This window comes from Rhinoderma darwinii, chromosome 3, assembly GCF_050947455.1.
Source record: "Rhinoderma darwinii isolate aRhiDar2 chromosome 3, aRhiDar2.hap1, whole genome shotgun sequence".
Classification (NCBI taxonomy): Eukaryota; Metazoa; Chordata; class Amphibia; order Anura; family Rhinodermatidae; genus Rhinoderma; species Rhinoderma darwinii.
In genome coordinates, this window is record NC_134689.1 from 292,401,230 (window position 1) to 292,413,307 (window position 12,078).

Here is a 12,078-nt window from a genome sequence, read left to right on the forward strand (position 1 = left end):
ATTGCTGACTAAAAGTGTTTTTATTTTTTTCAAAACAGAAAATCTGTCCTCCCTTAACAGCTGGCCATCCCACACCTTTTTCCTCCTTCCCCAGGACAGCGCTGTCATAAGAATGAGGAAATCCAATTACCAGTAGATGTAAAATTTCAATAGGCGAGTACTTAGATGTTAAAGGGAATGTGTCGCGAATGAGACTTTTTTTTCTTCTTCTTCTTTTTTTTTAAAGTAAGTTCCTTATTTCTATTATATTTTTATGGCCCGAAAAACAGCTGAAAACACTGCGTGTGAACATACCGTAAGAATGATGAAAGTGAAGTGAATGACTTTTCAGTTGACAGGTTCACATGGCGTGTATTTGCCACTTTTTTTGCGCATTTTACGTGTCAAAAACCGCATAAAAAAACGCTTGATTATGCTTTTTATTTACATAATTGGTAAAGTGCGCTGTTGCTACATACAAAGCGGGTTTTTTTACACACGCGTTTTAAAAAAACGCGTTGTGTAAGTAAAGAAATGTTGAGTCAATTACTTGACACGCACACGCATACACAGCTCTGCTACACACAGGCACACACACTCAGCACTGCTGCACACACACAGCACTGCTGCACGCACGCACGCACGCACACACGGGGGTCACGAGAGGGGCGTCTGTGTGAGAGAGAGAGGGAGGGAAACACCTTACCTGCAGTGCAGCCGGTCTTCATAATGGCGCCTGCTATCTCCCTACAAACCAGCTTCTCTGCTGTGTGGCTCTGAACTGCGCCTGCGCAGTACAGAGCCAGATAGCAGAAGCAATGAACGGCTCCCGTTCATTGTGTCCTATGCCCTGTAGCTGCCGTATTCCATCTGTGTATGTGTTGTTAAGAGACACATACACAGATGAAATAAAACATGGCAGCCCCCAGTACAGTAAGAAAGTGTCAATAAAAAAAAAACTTTGTGTGTGAAAAATTAAATAAAGTCAATATAATATTTTATTAAATAAAAACAAATTAATTAAAAAAAAAAAAATCATGACACTGTCCCTTTAACCCCTTCCCGCTCCTGGATGTACTATTATACTATTAGGTAATGGTAACCATAGCGTTCGCGCTCCATGACCTAATAGTACGTCTCGGGAGTAACGGCCGTTTCGGCCGTCCTCCCGACACATACAGGAGCTGTGACAACTGCTGTCTTGTTCAGCAGCTCCTACAGCGGGAACCGATCTCTGTGTCCCCGCTGATTAACCCCTTAAAAGCCGCGTTCAATAGAGATCGCAGCTTTTTAGGGGTTAAGCTACCATCGCCGGCCTGCTACACGACAGCGGCCGGCGATGGTGACTATGGCAACCGGACACCAAACAATGGCGTCCGGCTATGCCATCGACGGAAGCCTAGTGGGCCCTGACAAAGTCAGGACCCACTATGCTTGCTGTCAGTGAGTAGCTGACAGCTCTAATACACTGCACTACGCATGTAGTGCAGTGTATTAGAATAGCGATCAGGGCCTCCTGCCCTCAAGTTCCCTAGTGGGACAAAGTAATAAAGTAAAAAAAAAAAGAAAATAAAGGTTTTAAAAGTAAAAATCTCCCTTTTTCCGTTATCAGCCCTTTATTATTAATAAAAATAGATAAATAAACAAACTATACATAATTGGTATCTCCGCGTCCCTAACGGCCTGAACTACAAAATTATTTTGTTATTTATCCCGCACGGTGAATGCCGTAAAAGAAAATAATAATAAACCGTACCACAATCACAATTGTTTGGTCACTTCACCTCCCAAAAAATGGAATAAAAAGAGATGAAAAAGTCGCATGTACCTAAAAATGGTACTGATCGAAACTACAGTTCGTTACGCAAAAAATAAGTCCTCGCACGGCTTTATTGATGGAAAAATAAAAAAGTTCTGGCTCTTAGAATAAGGCAACACAAAAAGTGAATGATTTTTTACAAAACGTATTTTATTGTACAAACGCCATAAGACATAAAAAAAAATTATAAACGTGGTATCGCCGTAATCGTATCGCCCCGCAGAATAAAGTGAATGTCATTTATAGTGCACGGTGAACGCTGTAAAAAAAAATAGAATAAAAAAACAATAGTAGAATTGCTGTTTTTTAGTCACCACGCCACCTAAAAATAGAATAAAAACTGATCAAAAAGCTGCATGCACCCCAAGAAAACTACAATGAATTCCTCAAGGGGTCTAGTTTCCAAAATGGAGTCACTTTTGGGGGGTTTCCACTGTTTTGGCACCACAAGACCTTCAAACCGGACATGGTGCCTAATAAAAAAAAGGCCTCAAAATCCACTAGGTGCTCCTTTGCTTCTGAGGCCGCTGCTTCAGTCCATTACCGCACTAGGGCCACATGTGGGATATTTCTCAAAACTCCAGAATCTGGGCAATAAGTATTAAGTTGCGTTTCTCTGGTAAAACCTTTTGTGTTATAGAAAAAAATGGTATAAAAAGGATTTTCTGACAAAAATAAATATGTAAATTTCACCTCTACGTTGCTCTAAATTCCTGTGAAACACCTAAAGAGTTCATAAACTTTCTAAATGCTGTTGTGAATACTTTGAGGGGTCTAGTTTCTAAAATGGGGTGTTTGATGGGGGTGTCTAATATATAGGCCCCTCAAAGCAACTTCAGAACTGAACTGGAACCTAAAATAAAAATGAGGCAATACTTCGCTTCTCCTAATGAGCATTGCCTACTCCAAGACGACCCCAGTTTTGACCGTTTGTATAAACTGAGACCCTTATTAGACCGTTTCAGTGCCCGGTTTTCCCAAGCATACACTCCCGAGAATTGTATTTCTATTGATGAGTCCTTGGTACATTTTAAAGGGAGGCTTCAATTCTGCCAGTACCTGCCGAGTAAGAGGGCAAGGTATGGCGTGAAGATGTATAAACTGTGCGACAGTGCATCAGGGTATACCTACAAATTTAGGATATATGAAGAGAAGGACACCAGTGCTCAGCCCCCAGAATGCCCCCCCTTACAATGCAAAAATTGTGTGGGATTTGGTGCACCCATTGCTGGACCAGGGTTACCAACTCTACCTGGATAATTTTCATACCAGCGTCCCACTCTTCAACTGCCTCGCTTCCAGAAGTCCTGCAGCATGCGGCACTGCTAGAAGAAATCTGAGAGGCCTCCCTAAGACTCTGCTTGGGCAAACAATCAGAACGGGTGAGAGCAGGGCACAATCTAGCAGCAACATATTGTGTGTCAAGTACAAGGACAAGAGAGATGTCACACCAGTACCCATGTACCTGTACGAGGTACCAGTACAGAGACCCCCAAGCCAGACTGCATCCTGGACTACAATAGGTACATGGGAGGGGTGGACTTGTCAGATCAAGTCCTGAAGCCCTACAGCGGCCATGCGGTGTGGTATAAGAAGCTGACCGTGCACATCATACCGATGGCATTGTACAATGCGTACGTTCTACGTCGATGTGCAGGCCAGGCGGGAACTTTCTTGGAATTTCAAGAGGTGGTTATCGAGAAACTAATTTTTAGGGCCCAAGAAGTGGGGGCACCCATTACTTCTGGAAGCGGGGTCACACACATCGTACCAGGGCAACACTTTCCAGGAGAAGTTCCCCAAACTGGCAAGAAAGGAAAAAGTCAAAAGAGGTACAAAGTCTGCTATAAGAGGGGGATAAGGGAGGACACAATATATCAATGTGACACGTGTCCCGAAAAACTAAGGCTCCGTATGAAAGAGTGCTTCAAAATGTATCATACATCCCTTGATTTTTAATCTACCCCAGTTTTACTTACCCTGATGCACTCCGCACATCTTATCCCCCTCATCTTTCCCTTCTGAGCCCTGCCGTGTGCCAAGGCAGCTGATAACAGCCACATTGAGGGTATTGCCATACCCGTGAGAACCCACATTACAGTTTGTGGGGTGTATGTCCCGGTAAAAATGCTCACTACACCTCTAGATGAATGCCTTAAGGGGTGTAGTTTTTAAAATGGGGTCACTTCTCAGAGGTTTCAACTGTACTGGTACCTTAGGGGCTTCTGCATACATGACTTCGCACCAGAAAATCCCCAGTAGGCCAAATGGTGGTCCTTTCCTTCTGAGCCCTCCCATGGGCCCAAACGTCAGTTTTTTCACCACAAATTGGGCATTGCCGCACTCAGGACAAATTGGGCAACAAAATGGGGTATTTTAAGACATTTTTAGCTAAAACGACATATCATTGGAATTGTTTTTTTTTTTTTTTTTTGTTTTTTTCTTATAAATTCCAAGCCCAATTCAAATAAGTTCTGTGAAGAAACTATGGGGTCTAAATGGTCACATTACCCATCAATAAATTCCTTGAGGGGTGTAGTTTCCAAAATGGGGTCACTTCTGGTGGGTTTCCATTGCTTTGATACCTCTGGGGCTCTGCAAATGCGACATAGCACACGAAAACCAATCCAGCAAAATCTGCACTCCAAAGAACACACAGCGCTCCTTTCCTTCTGAGGCCACCCATGGACCCAAACAGCAGTTTATCGCCACAAATGGGGTATTGCTGCACTCAGGAGAAATTGGGCAACAAAATGGGGTATTTTGTTCCCTGTGAAAATAAGAAATTTTTATCAAAAATTACATCTTATTGGAAAAAATGTCATTTTTTTAAATTTCACAGCCCAATTCAAATACGTGCTGTGTAAAAACTATGGGGTCAAAATGGTAACAATAACCATAAATTAATTCCTTGAGGGGTGTAGTTTCCGAAATGGGGTCACTTTTGTGGGATTCCTACTGTTTTGGCACCTCAACACCTCTTCAAACCTGGCATGCTGCCTAAAATATATTCTAATAAAAAAGAGGTCTCAAAATGTACTAGGTCCTTCTTTGCTTCTGGGGCTTGTGTTTTAGTCCACGAGCGCACTAGAGACACATGTGGGACATTTCTAAAAACTGCATAATCTGGGCAATACATATTTAGTAGTGTTTCTCTGGTAAAACCTTCTGTGTTACAGAAAAAAATTGAATACAATTTAAATTTAGCAAGAAAAATGAAATTTACAAATTTCACCTCTACTTTGCTTTAATTTCTGTGAAATGCCTAAAGGGTTAAATAAACTTTCTAAATGCTGTTTTGAATACTTTGAGGGGTCTAGTTTTCAAAATGGGGTGTTTTATGGGGGTTTCTAATATATAGACCCCTCAAAGCCACTTCGGAACTGAACAGGTACCTTAAAAAAAGGGTTTTGAAATTTTCTTAAAAATATGAGAAATTGCTGTTTATGTTCTAAGCGTTGTAACATCCAAGAAAAATAAAAGAATGTTCAAAAAATGATACCGATCTAAAGTAGACATATGGGAAATGTGAACTAGTAACTATTAAAACCGTCTGTTTTAGAAGCAGATGCATTTAAATTCTGAAAAATGCTATTTTTTCTAATTTTTTCTACATTTTGCAATTTTTCATCAATAAACACTGAATATATCCTCCAAATTTTACCACTAACAAAAAGCCCAATGTGTCACGAGAAAACAATCTCAGAATCGCTTGGATAGGTTTAAGCATTCCGACGTTATTACCACATAAAGTGATATATGTCAGATTTAAAAAATGGGCTCTGAGCCTTAAGGCCAAAACAAAGCTGCATCCTTAAGGGGTTAAGTTAAAGGTAAAGTATATTTGGCGTCGTCCACCACTTAAAAGGCAGCCATTACACACCATGCCATTTCCCTTTTTCCCAAAACAGCTGTAATGACAGGGATAGGGAAACAGACAAGTGAGCCCTAATCTACCCGCCACTCAGTCCCTGCCTACTTGCAACGACCCGCCCTAGGCGACGGGGTACAACTGGGCGACGGTCCCTACACTCAGTAAGTGCACGACAGACAACCAGACAAGGAAACACAGAACAAAGGGAAACGGGGCAGTTGCCCACGGCAACACCGTGAGCAACAAGAGTGGTGAACGAGCCGAGTCAAACCAGGAGTGTACGAGGTAACAAACGCAGAGCAGGAGCGTAGTCAGTAAAGCCAGGGTCAAACCAGGAGTGTACGAGGTACCAAACGCAGAGCAGAAGAGTAGTCAGTAAGCCAGGGTCATATGAAGCAGGGTCAAATAGTACAGAAGCCGCAGCAGGGCCAGGAAACCAGCAGAGAAGAATCACAAGCAAAGGAGGAACAGGAAAGGCAGGTATAAATAGACAGAGGGCGGGAGCTAGCTCCGTCTGGCCAGGCTGTGATAGGCTCTCCCACTCCTAAGCCTGCCATCCTGAGTGGTGGAAGATGGAGTCAGTCTCACAGACATAGAAGCAGGTGCAGACTGATTACCTATGGGCGTTGATACAGAAGCTGTGTCTGGCAGATCCTTTACACTGCCATCCTGAGTGGTGGAAGATGGAGTCAGTCTCACAGACATAGAAGCAGGTGCAGACTGATTACCTATGGGCGTGGATACAGAAGCTGGGCCTGGCAGATCCTTAACAACAGCACTATAAGCTCGTGCTGTCCTAAGTTTGGGTAAATCCATTTACTAGTAAGTATGAAATTCTTTACACATGCCTCACTTAGGCATAGCACAGATGTTACATCGCTTCCACTTATCACTAGTCGCTGTGTCACTTTTCATTTTTAAGGGTCCTTTGGTTTCTTCTATCCTAGTCAGGTGTCTTCACAGTAATGGGCTCCTCATCCATAAATGGGGTCCCTGGTGAATGCTGGACATCTATTCTTCTGGTTTTCTAGAGGCTCAGGTACACCGCTTGCTCTGATAACTTTATTTGGTGTCTGAAGAAAAAAAAAAAATCCGGCCTCCTCCACCCTTTAATAGCCGTCCATCACACACCATGTTATTTCCCTTTTGCCCAAGTCAGCACTATAAGCTGGTATTGTCACGAGTTTGGGGAAATCCATTTACCGGTACGTATGAAATGTGTTACACGTGCCTATAACTTACCACTAGCTGTTGTGTGGCTTCTCATCCTGTGTGGTCCGTTGGTATCTTCCATCATAGTCTGGTGTCTTCGTAGTATTGTGGTCCTCATCCATATAGGGGTCGCTGGTGAATGTTGGAAATGCATATTAGGTTCACCTTTATTTTACAATATGTCTAGTTTGTGATGTTAAGACTGTATTTACGCATGCAGACGTTGTTGTAGTTTACAAGAAATAAAAAAGTAAGTAAACCCTTGAATTTATTAACCTTTAGATCTCCTTTTAGTAGCAATCACCTCCACCAAACATTTCATGTAGCTGCAAATAAAATCTGCACAACACTGCAGAGACATTTTGGACCTTCCTCCCTGCAAATGTGCTTTAGTTCATTAATATTTCTGGGATGCTTTGTGTGCACAGTGTTCTTCAGTTCATGCCACAGCATCTCAAAAGGGTTAAGTTCAGGACTCAGACTTCTAAAACACATCTTTTTCAACCATTCTTTCGTTGATTTACTTGTGTGCTTTGGGTTATTGTTTAATTGCATCTCCCAAAGTCTCTTCAACTTGAGGTCATATACTTTTCCTCTTACATTCTCCTGTACAATGTTTTGATACACCTTTGAAATAATTGCCCCCTCAATGATGGCAAAGCATTCATGCCCTGAGGCAGAAAAGCAGCCCCAACCCATGATGCTCCCACCTCCAGGTTTTCCTGTTGAGATTTTTTTTCATGTGCAGTCTTCTTTTTCCTCCAAACATAGGGTTGTGCATTTGTGACAAAAAGTTCCACTTTTGTGTCATCTGTCCATCTATCCAACATTTTCCCAGAAGCATTGTGGAACAACCAGGTGGTCTCTGGCAAAGTTGAGAAAGGTGCAATGTTTGTTTGTTTTTTCTGACATCAGCAGCTTCCTTCGATGTGTCCTTCCATATACTCCATTCTTGTTAATTTTATTTTTTTAATACGAGACACATGAACAGAGGTTTTTGCAGCTTGTATAGTCTTCAGTAGTTTTTTTTCTGCTATCCTTGGGTCCTGTCTAACCTCTTTCAGGATTGGCCATTGTGCACTTGGAGTGATCTTAACAGGATGCCCACTCCTAGGAAGAGTAGCAAGTCTTGAATTTTTTACATTTCTAGGTCTTTGTCAATGGTTTTGCAGCCTTTCCTAACTTTATGCGTCTCTACACCACCTCTTCTGAGGTCTTCTGAAAGTTGTGTGCCCTGAGGCATTGTTCACACTAATCTTTCTTGAGAAGAACAGAGATATTAGTAACCAGGCTTTGTGTGCCTTTACTTAATGGGCAAAGAACCTGTGAACCTCACACTACCAGTCTAATCTTAATTGAAACACCTTTTGGCAATTAACTTTTGGAGAAGTCATTAACATAGAGGTTCACTTACTTGCCACGCTTAAAGGCATTGTGTTGCCAGAAAAACATGTTGTTTTTTTTTAAATTAAACATTTAGTGTGTGGGTGATTAAACATTGTTCAAATTTTTTTTATTTTTTTCACGAGTCAGGAAATATTATAAATTAATTCTAAATTTATAATACTACCCATTTTTGGTCACTAGATGGAGCTATTCCCAAAATTGCAGCAGTGCAACATTGGGTTAAAAGCCCTCGCTCTAGTGAGCTCTCAGCATCCCCCCCTCCTTTATCCTGGCTAGTGCCGGGATAAACGAGGGGTTTGAACGGTGTAACCTCCTACACTGTGTGTCGCCATTTTTTGAGCTAACACACAGTGTAGTAGGTTTACATACAGTAGTAAACACACACAAACACGAACATACATTGAAATCTCTTACCTGCTCCTGCCGCCGCGGCTCCCTCCGGCCCGTCCGCTCCGTTTGCTGCCGCTGGTCCAAGTGCACAAATCCGGAAGCCGCGACCGGAAGTAGTAATATTACTGTCCGGCCGCGACTTCCGGTCCACAGGAAAATGGCGCCGGATGGCGCCAATTTCGAATTGGACTGTGTGGGAGCGGCGCATGCGCAGTTCCCACACAGACGCCGTACACGGAAGTCAATGGGACGGGAGCCGTTCGCAGTCCCTATGGGACTGTGGCTGCCGTATTCCATGTCTGTATGTGTCGTTAATCGACACAGACAGAAATGGAAAAAAAATGGCAGCCCCCATAGGGAAGAAAAAGTGTAAAAATAAGAAAAAGTAAAACACAAACACACAAATGAATATAAACGTTTTTAATAAAGCACTAACATCTTTAACATATAAAAAAATAATTTGTGATGACACTGTTCCTTTAAGCTCTTCAGTACGACCCATACTACTACTACCAATGGTTGTCTATGTAGATTGCTTGTTTGTGTGCTTGACTATATGCCCGTTTGCAATGGTTGTGGCTGAAACACCTGAACTCAATAATAACGTACTTTTGACCATCTACTGTAGCTTATGTAAGGTGTCTTGTGGTATCTCGCACCAAAACATTAGCAGCAGATCCTCTAGGTCCTGTAAGATGCAAGGTGGGGCCTCCATGGATCGGACTTACTTTTCCAGCACATCCCACAGATACTCGATCGGATTGAGATCTGGAGAATTTGGAGACCAAGTCAACACCTTGAACTCTTTGTCATGTTCCCCAAACTATTCCTGAACAATTTTTGCAGGGCGCATTATTCTGCTGAAAGAGGCCACTGCCGTTAGGGAAGTCCATTGCGATGAAGGGGTTTACTTGGTCTGAAACAATGTTTAGGTAGATGGTATGTGTTAAAGTAACATCAACATGAATGCCAGTATCCAAGATTTTTCAGGAGAACATTGACCCGAGAATCACACTGCTTCGTCTGGCTTGTCTTCTTTCCATAGTGTATCTTGGTGCCATTTCCTCATATATTCCCCATACATACACTGTTCAGTCATAACATTACAACCACTGACAAGTGAAGTGAATAAGGCTGGGTTCACACGACCATGTTACGTCCGTCATGATTACAGTACGGGACAGTAGTTCCACGCAGAGGCAGGGACTCCTAGCATCGTACATCACTATGATGCTAGGAGCCCGGCTCCCTGCACTGTGTTCGGTCCGGGTCTTCCGGCCGAAATACGTTCCGTACATTACGGATGTAATATGGTCGTGTGAACCCAGCCTAACATTGATTATGTCTTTACAATGGCATCTGTCAAGGAGTTGAATGTATTAGGCAAAAATGGAGACAGGAAGACCAGCCCAATGGAGGCAGAAGGAGTTGTGTTAATTACTATTTCATATAAAACAACTGAGATTTTGAGCTTGATTATTAACCCTTTCACGCCGCAGCCCTTTTTCAGATTTTCATTTTAGTTTTTTCCTCCCCACCTTCCAAAGGCCATACTGCCTTTATTTTTCTGTCGATATAGTACTATGAGGGCTTGATTTTTGCGGGACGAGTTGTAGATTTTGTTAGCACCATTTACTTTGCCATATAATGTACTAGGAAACGGGAAAAAAATTATTTGTGGGGTAGAAAATGAAAAAAACAGCGATTCCTCCATGGTTTTTTGCGCGCCATTTTTACGGAATTCACTGTACAATTACAACATGTTAATTTTATTTTATGGGTCAATACGATTACGCCGATACCAAATATGTGTAGTTTTTTCTATATTTTACTACTTTTACAAGTAAAAACCTAAGTGTAAAAAAGAAAATTTATTTTGTTTCGCCAAATTCCGAGAGCCGTAGCGTCTTTATTTTTCCGTCGATTAAGTGGTATGAGGGCTTATTTTTTTGCGGGATAAGCTGTAGTTTTTAATAATACAATTTTGGTGTAAATGTGATGGTTTGATCACTTTTTATTTCATTTTTTGTGGGAGATTAGGTGAACAAAAAATAGAGATTCTGGTGTTTACAATTTATTTTTTTTACGGCGTTCACCTTGTAGGTTAAATAATGATGTATTGTGATAGTTCAGACTTTTACGGACGCGGCGATACCAATTATGTTTATTTATTTAATTTTTTACTATGCTCTGGGGGGAAAATGGGAAAAGGTTTTTTTTTTGAACTTTTAAATTTTTTTTTACACAAAAAAAACAACTTTATTTAACTCATTTTTACATTTTTTATTAGTCCCCCTAGGGGACTTCAACCAGCGATCCTTAGATCGCTTGCACGATATACTGCAATACTAATGTATTGCAGTATATCGTGATTCTGACAGTCTCCTATGAAGCCCTGCCGGAGGCAGAGCTTCATAGGAGTACCAAGATGGCAGACCTGGGGGACTTCGTCAGGCCCCCAGGCAGCCGTGCGAACCAACGGCTCCCCCCGATCTCGCCACGGGGGGGGGCGTTGAGACGTTACAGGGGGTCGCCCCCCTGTTTTTAGTAATTTAAATGCCGCGATCTCTATTGAACGCGGCATTTAACGGATTAAACAAGCGGGATCGCACTAAAACGCGATCCCGCTCGTTACCCGGAAGTGTCGGCTGTAACACACAGCCGACACACCCGCTCTATGGAGCGGACTCAGCCTGTGAGCCCGCTCCATATTCCCCGACCCGGCGTGCGCCGTATATATACGGCGGATGTCGGGAAGGGGTTAATGGAAGGCTAATATTTTTTAGTTTTAAGCTAAGTAACTACATAACAATGTATTGATTTGAGCTCTGTTAACCCCTTCACGACTGCCATACGGCTATATACGTTCTAACTGCCGATGCCCCGTTCAGTTAGCACATGTATAGATATTGACAGCCTGGAACGGGTTTAATGAGTGAAGTGCTGCTTCAGTGTGGGCAGCACTGCACTCTCATGTCAGCTGGGGCTTTGAGAGCCCCGTAATACACTGCCCACTGTAGATAGTGCCACCCACAACCCCCTGTAGGCAGTGCAAAACCTTCTGTAGATAGCACCTCCTAAGTTCCCTCGAGCATCGGAATCCCTGGCCAGCGCTCTGGCTTAGGAGTCCCCTCCTAGAGGGAGCCCCTGCCGTCTTTCCATCCCCGCTGTAGAAAGTGCCACCCCCCTGCAGATAGCACCACCTGAACTGACTCTAGGAGCGGAATCCCGGGTGTCAGATCGCACTGGCCGGGGATTCCGCTTCTAGAGAGAGCCCCTGACGTCACTGTCCATTTGGACAGTGACGTTAGTGGCTCTCTCTAGGAGCGGAATCCCTGGCCGACACTCTGGCCGGGGATTCCGCTACTGGAGAAGCCCCTGGTTTCACTATGCATAT